The sequence below is a fragment of the Vulpes lagopus genome, chromosome 23 (assembly GCF_018345385.1).
Source record: "Vulpes lagopus strain Blue_001 chromosome 23, ASM1834538v1, whole genome shotgun sequence".
In the NCBI taxonomy this organism is placed as follows: Eukaryota; Metazoa; Chordata; class Mammalia; order Carnivora; family Canidae; genus Vulpes; species Vulpes lagopus.
Window position 1 is genome coordinate 19976601 of NC_054846.1, and position 6264 is coordinate 19982864.

The window sequence follows — 6264 nt, forward strand, 5'->3', positions numbered from 1 at the left end:
TTCTTATTCTCCAATATTGTATTTGCCATTCTGGCTCTTTTGCTTCCCCATACAAACTTTAGAATCACTTTGTTGATATCCACAAAATAACTTGTGAAGACTAAATGTACAAGAATTTAATTTTAAATTTCACTTGTGCATTGTTGGTTTATAGGAAAGCAATCAACCTTTGTATATTAACCTTGTATCTTGCAACCTTACTATAATCATTTATTAGTTCCAGAAGGGTTTGTCAATTCTTTTAGATTTTCTTCATAAACAATATGTCATATGTGAACAAAGGCAGTTTTATTTCTTCCTTTCCAGTCTCTATAACTTACATATTCTTTTCTCGTCTTAACTGCATTAGTTAGTACTTTCAGTATGATGTTGAAAGAAGTGGTAAGAGGAGTTACCTTTAGGCGATCTTAGTGGAAAAGCTTGATGTTTCTCAACAGCTATGATGTTGGAACGCCTGGGTGGCTCAGTGATTGAGCATCTGCCTTTGGCTGGGGTCCAGGGATTGAGTCCCACATCGGGCTCCCCACAGGGAACCTGCTTCTCCGTCTATGCCTCTGCCTTTCTCTCTGTGTCTCTCATGAAAAAATAAAATCTTTAAAAAGAAAAAAAAAAAAGAAAACGATGATGTTACCTGTAGGTATTTTGCAGGTTTTCTTTATAAGTTGAGGAAGTTCTCTTCTGTTGTTGTTTACTGACACTTTTTATGATGAATGGGTGTTGGATTTTGTCAAGTGTTTTTTCTGCATCTATTGATACGATCGTGTGATTTTTCTTTTTAAGCTTTTTGATATAATGGATTACATGAATTGATTTCTAATTGTTGAACCAACCGTGCATGCCTGGGACAAATCCCACTTGGTCATGGTGTAGAATTCTTTTTAAATATAGTTGGATTTATTTATAATATTGTGTCGAGGATTTCTGCATCTATATTCATGAGATATTTGTAGTTTTCTTTCCTGGTAATGTCTTAACCTGGCTTTGGTATTACAGTAATGCTGACTTCACAGATGAGTTAGGGAGTATTTTCTCACCTTCTCTCCTCTGAAAGAGATTGCAGAGAATTGGTATGATTTCTCCCTTAAATGTTTGTTAAATTCATCAACGAACCCATCTGGACCTAAGGCTATGTTTGGGAAGGTTGTGAATTACTGATTTAATTTCTTTAATAGATATGAGTCTATTCAGACTATTTTTCTTGTGTGAGTTTTGGCAGCTTGTATCTTCAAGGAAAGCATATCTTGGTTATCAAATTTGGGGGCATAAAGTTATACATAATATCCCCTTGCTATTCTTTTAATGTCCATGGGGTCTCTAGCAATGTCCTCTCTTTCATTTCTGGTATTAGTAATTAATGTCTTCTTTATTTTCTTAGCTAGATTATCTTTTCAAAGAACCAGTATATGGTTTCCTTAATTCTCTCTGTTGATTTCCAGCTTTCAAGTTTGTTGATTTCTGCTCGAATTCTTATGATTTCTTTTCTTCTGCTTAGTTTGGATTTAATTTTTTTTCTAGTTTCTTAACATAGAAATTAGATTGATTTTAGGTCTTTCTTCTTTTCTAATATATGCAATCAATGCTATAAATTTCCCTCTAAGCATTGCTTTTATTACATTCCACAGATTAGTAAATTGTCATTCAGTTCAAAATATTTAACTTCCCAGGATTTCTTCTTTGAGTCACATGTTATTTAGAAGTGTGTTGTTTACTTATGTGGGGATTTTCCACTTATCCTTCTGTTATTGATTTCTAATTTAATTCCATTGTGGTCTGAGAATAAATATTTTATGATTGCTCTCTTAAATTTAAGTATGTTTTATGTCTCAGACCAAGTGTTCTAACTTGGTCCGTGTTCCATGTGAGCTTTAGGAGAATGTCCATTCTGCTGTTGTTGGATAAAGTCATTTAAGGAATGTTGATTATATCTAATTGGTTGATACGTCATTGAGTTCAACTATGTCCTTATGGATTTTATGCCTGCTGGATCTGTCCATTTCTGATAGCGATGTGCTGAAGCCTCCAACTATGATAGTGGATTCATCTATTTCTCCTTATAACTTCATGTTTTTGCCTCACATACTTGGACTCTGTTGTTAGGCACATGCATATTAAAGATTATTTTGTCTTCTTGGATGATTGACACCTTTATAATTATTATTATTTAGTACCCTTCTTTATTTCTGATAACTGTCTCTCCTTTGAAGTCTGAAATTACTGTATCATATATATCATACATATCATATATATATAACATTATATATAATATGATCTATTACATATATTTGTATAACATATCCAAATTAATATATCTATTCTTGCTTTTTTGCTTTATATTTATTAGTATTATAATAGGTTATTCTTCTCCAACCATTTACTTTTACTCTATATGTGTCTTTATGTTTAAAGTGGGTTTCTTGTAAACAACATGTTATAAGGTCTGGTCTTTTGATCCACTGACAATCTCTGCCTACTGATTAGTGTATTTAGACCATCAATATTCAAAGTGATTGATATAACTGAATTAACCCACCATATATTTTTAAAGATTTTATTTATTTATTTATTCATTCATTCATTCATTCATTCATGACAGATATAGAGAAAGAGAGAGAGAGAGGCAGAGACACAGGCAGAGGGAGAAGCAGGCTCCATGCAGGGAGTCCGACATGGGACTCGATCCCGGGTCTCCAGGATCACACCCTGGGCCAAAGGCAGGCGCTAAACCATTGAGCCACCCAGGGACCCCAAACACCCACCATATTTGTTACTGTTTTCTATTAGTTGCCCTTGTTTCTTGTTCCTATTTTTGTCTTTCACTCTTTTTCTGCCTCTTTTGGTTTTAATTGAGCATTTTACATGATTCCATTTTCTCCCCTTTCTTAGCATTTTACTTATACTTCTTTTTAAAACATTTTTAATGGTTGCTTTAGAGTTTGCAGTATATCTTTACGACTAATCCAAATGCACTTTCAAATAACATTACACCACTCATGAGTAGTGCAAGTAGCCTATAATAACAAAATATTCCTAATTCCCCCCCTCTAATCCCTTGTAGCATTGCTGTCATTCATTTCTCTTATACTTAAGCATAAAAACATACACATATCTTTAACAGCTTGGTTTTGGACTGCAAAGGTCCTGATACATGATTTTCTTAATAAGATTTTCTTTTCTCTAGCTTACTTTATTGAAAGAATAGTATATAATACATATAACATACAAAATATATGTTAATTAGCTGTTTGTGTTATCATAAGGCTTCCAGTCAACAGTAGGCTATTAGTAGTTAAGTTTTGGGGAAGTCCAAAGTTACACATAGATTTTCTACTGTGCAGGTCAATGCCCATAACCCTCACGTTATCCAAAGATCAACTGTACATACATAATACACATGTGTAAGCCTATATAGTTGAATACATTGTTACTGTAATCATTTTGAACAAACTATTATCTGTTAGATTAAGAATGAGAAAAAAGTTTTTACTTTATCTTTACCTATACCTTCTTCATTGTTTTTTCTTTATATAGATCTGAGTTTCTGACCTATTATTTTCCTTCTCTGCATAGAACTTTTAACATTTCTTGCAAGGCAGATCTACTGGCAACAAATTCCCTCACTTTTGTCTGAGAAATATTTCTCCTTCATTTTGAAGGATAATTTCAAAGGGTATGGAATTGCTAGGTTGCTGGGTTGGTTTTTTGTTTTGTTTTGTTTTTCTCTCTCAGCACTTAAGTATTTCACACTATTCTCTTCTTGCTCCTGTAGTTTCTAAGGAGAAGTTGGATATAATTCTTGTTTCTCTATAGGTAAGGTATTTTATCCCTCTGGCTTCTTTCAGGATTTTCTTTTTTGTTTATTTTATTTTGTTTGAAAATGATATGCCTAGCTGTAATTATTTTGCTTGTTTTACATTTATACTGTTTGATGTTCCCAGAGATACCTGGATCTGTGGTTTGATGTGTGACATTAATTTGTGGAAATTCTCAGTCTTTATTGTTCATATATTTCTTCCATTCCTTTCCTTCTCCTTCCAGTATTCCTATTACACATATGTTACATCTTTTGTAGTTCCAATCCTTGGATATTCTGTTCTGTTTTTTGTCTTTGCTCTCTTTGCTTTTCTTTTCTTTTTTTAAAATATTTTATTTATTCATTCATGGGAGACACACAGAGAGAAAGGCAAAGACATAGGCAGAGGGAGGAAAAGCAGGCTCCATGCAAGGAGCCTGATGAGGGACTCAATCCCGGGACTCAGGGATCACACCCTGAGCCAAAGGCAGACGCTCAACCACTGAGCCACCCAGGTGTCCCTGTTCTCTTTACTTTTCAATTTTAGATGTTTCTACTGAAATAACCTTAAACTCAGGATTTTTTTCCTCAGCTATATGCAGGGTACTTATAAGCCCATTAAAGGCATTCTTCTTTTTTTTTTTTTCAATGTTTTGGATGTCTAGCATTTCTTTTTGGTTCTTTTTTAGGATTTCCATCTCTCTGCTTACATTGTCCATCTGTTCTTATATGCTACTTTATCCATTAGAGCTCTTAACATATTAATCATAATTGTCTTAAATTCCTGGCTGGATAATACCAAATCCTGCCGTTCTGATTCTGATGCTTGCTTGCTCTTCAAATTGTGTTGTTGCCTTTTAGTATGCCTTGTAACTTTTTCCTGACAGCAGGACATGGTGTTCCAAGGGAAAAAAATAGCTGTAAATAGGCCCTTAATAATGAAGTGGCAGGGTGTAGGGAGAGGGGAAGCATTCTGCAGTCCTATGAGTAGGCCTCAGTCTTTCAGTGAGCTTATGCCTTTGGATAGTGAACTTCGTAAATGTTTCTAAGGTTTTTTTCCTCCCCTGTTAGGTGGAATAGGGTCCAGAGTGGGCTGGAGTTGACTATTTCTCTTTTCTCTCCTGGAAGGCTAGAGTAGGCTAGAGTTTGGTATTTCTTTTCCCTCAGTTCAGTTAGGCTATGATAATACCCTGGCACATTAGGCTTTGGTAAACTAGTTTCTCCTGAGGCAGACCTTGTTAAAAAGAACATAGTACTCTGGAGTACGTTGCAGTGATACTTTCCCTCTCCCCCTGCTGGAAACACTAGGGAATTTTCACTGATATTTACTGGGGTGGCTTGGCCAAATTCCTGGCAGTAAATCTCACAGTACTCTAGGGGCTTTCCTATGCCTGGGTCCCCCTGGGGTTTTAAATCCCAGACTTGTCTGTCCTAAGTCTCCAGCAATTCATCAATCACAGTTCAGATATTCAGACCCTGTTACTGGTGCTGATGGTGGTTTCTGCTTTTGAGTCTCTGTTCTGGTAAGCTGTGACTACCTATGTTTACTTCTTCATCTTTCCAATCTTGAGGGCAGCAGTTTGTCCTGTGTCCTCACCTCTCTTATGAATCTAGAAGAGTTGTTGAGTTTTAATTCTGTTCAGCTTTTTACCTGTTGTTAGAAGGGAGGGGCATCTTCTAAGCTCCTTACAAGCAGAACCAGAAACCAGAAGTTGAGGTAAACATTTTTATGCCTGGAACATTCTATAGTACACAGCTTGTGCTTTTAGAATCAGGGTGAACCAAGTCTATGCTGAAATTCTAAGGCTGTAAATTTTTCTTTAAGTCTGAAAAAGCTCTGGTTTATTTTTAACAATTTTATTGAAAAATGTTTTTTTGAAATATAACTTACATATCAGAAAGTTGACCCACTTTAAGTATATAGTTAATGATTTCAGGTAAATTTATTGAGTTATACAGCCATCATCATAATACCCTAATCTAGTATTAGAGCATTTTCATTATCCCAATAAGATTTCTCATGCCCATTTATGGCTAATCTCCTTTTCTGCACTCAGCCCCAGAAAACCACTACCCTACTTTCTCTATACATTTGCCTTTATTGGACATCTCACATAAATGAAATTATATATACGATGTGGTTTCTTTATGCCTGGCTTCTCTTATGTAGCATAATGTTTTTGAGGTTCATCCATATTGGAGCTATTTGGTATTTTGTTCCTTCTTATTGATGAGCAATATTCCATTGGATTAATACACCAATTTTTGTTGTCCATTCACCATTTGATAGACATAGGGTTATTTGCAATTTTGGCTATTATAGATAATGCTGCAGTGAACGTTCATGTGCAAGTCATTGTGTAGATATGTATTTTTTCTCTTGGCATATACCTATATGTGGAATTGTTAAATCCTACGGTAAATTTATGTTTAACTTAAAAAAAATTGTCAAATTGTTTTCCAACGTGACTGTA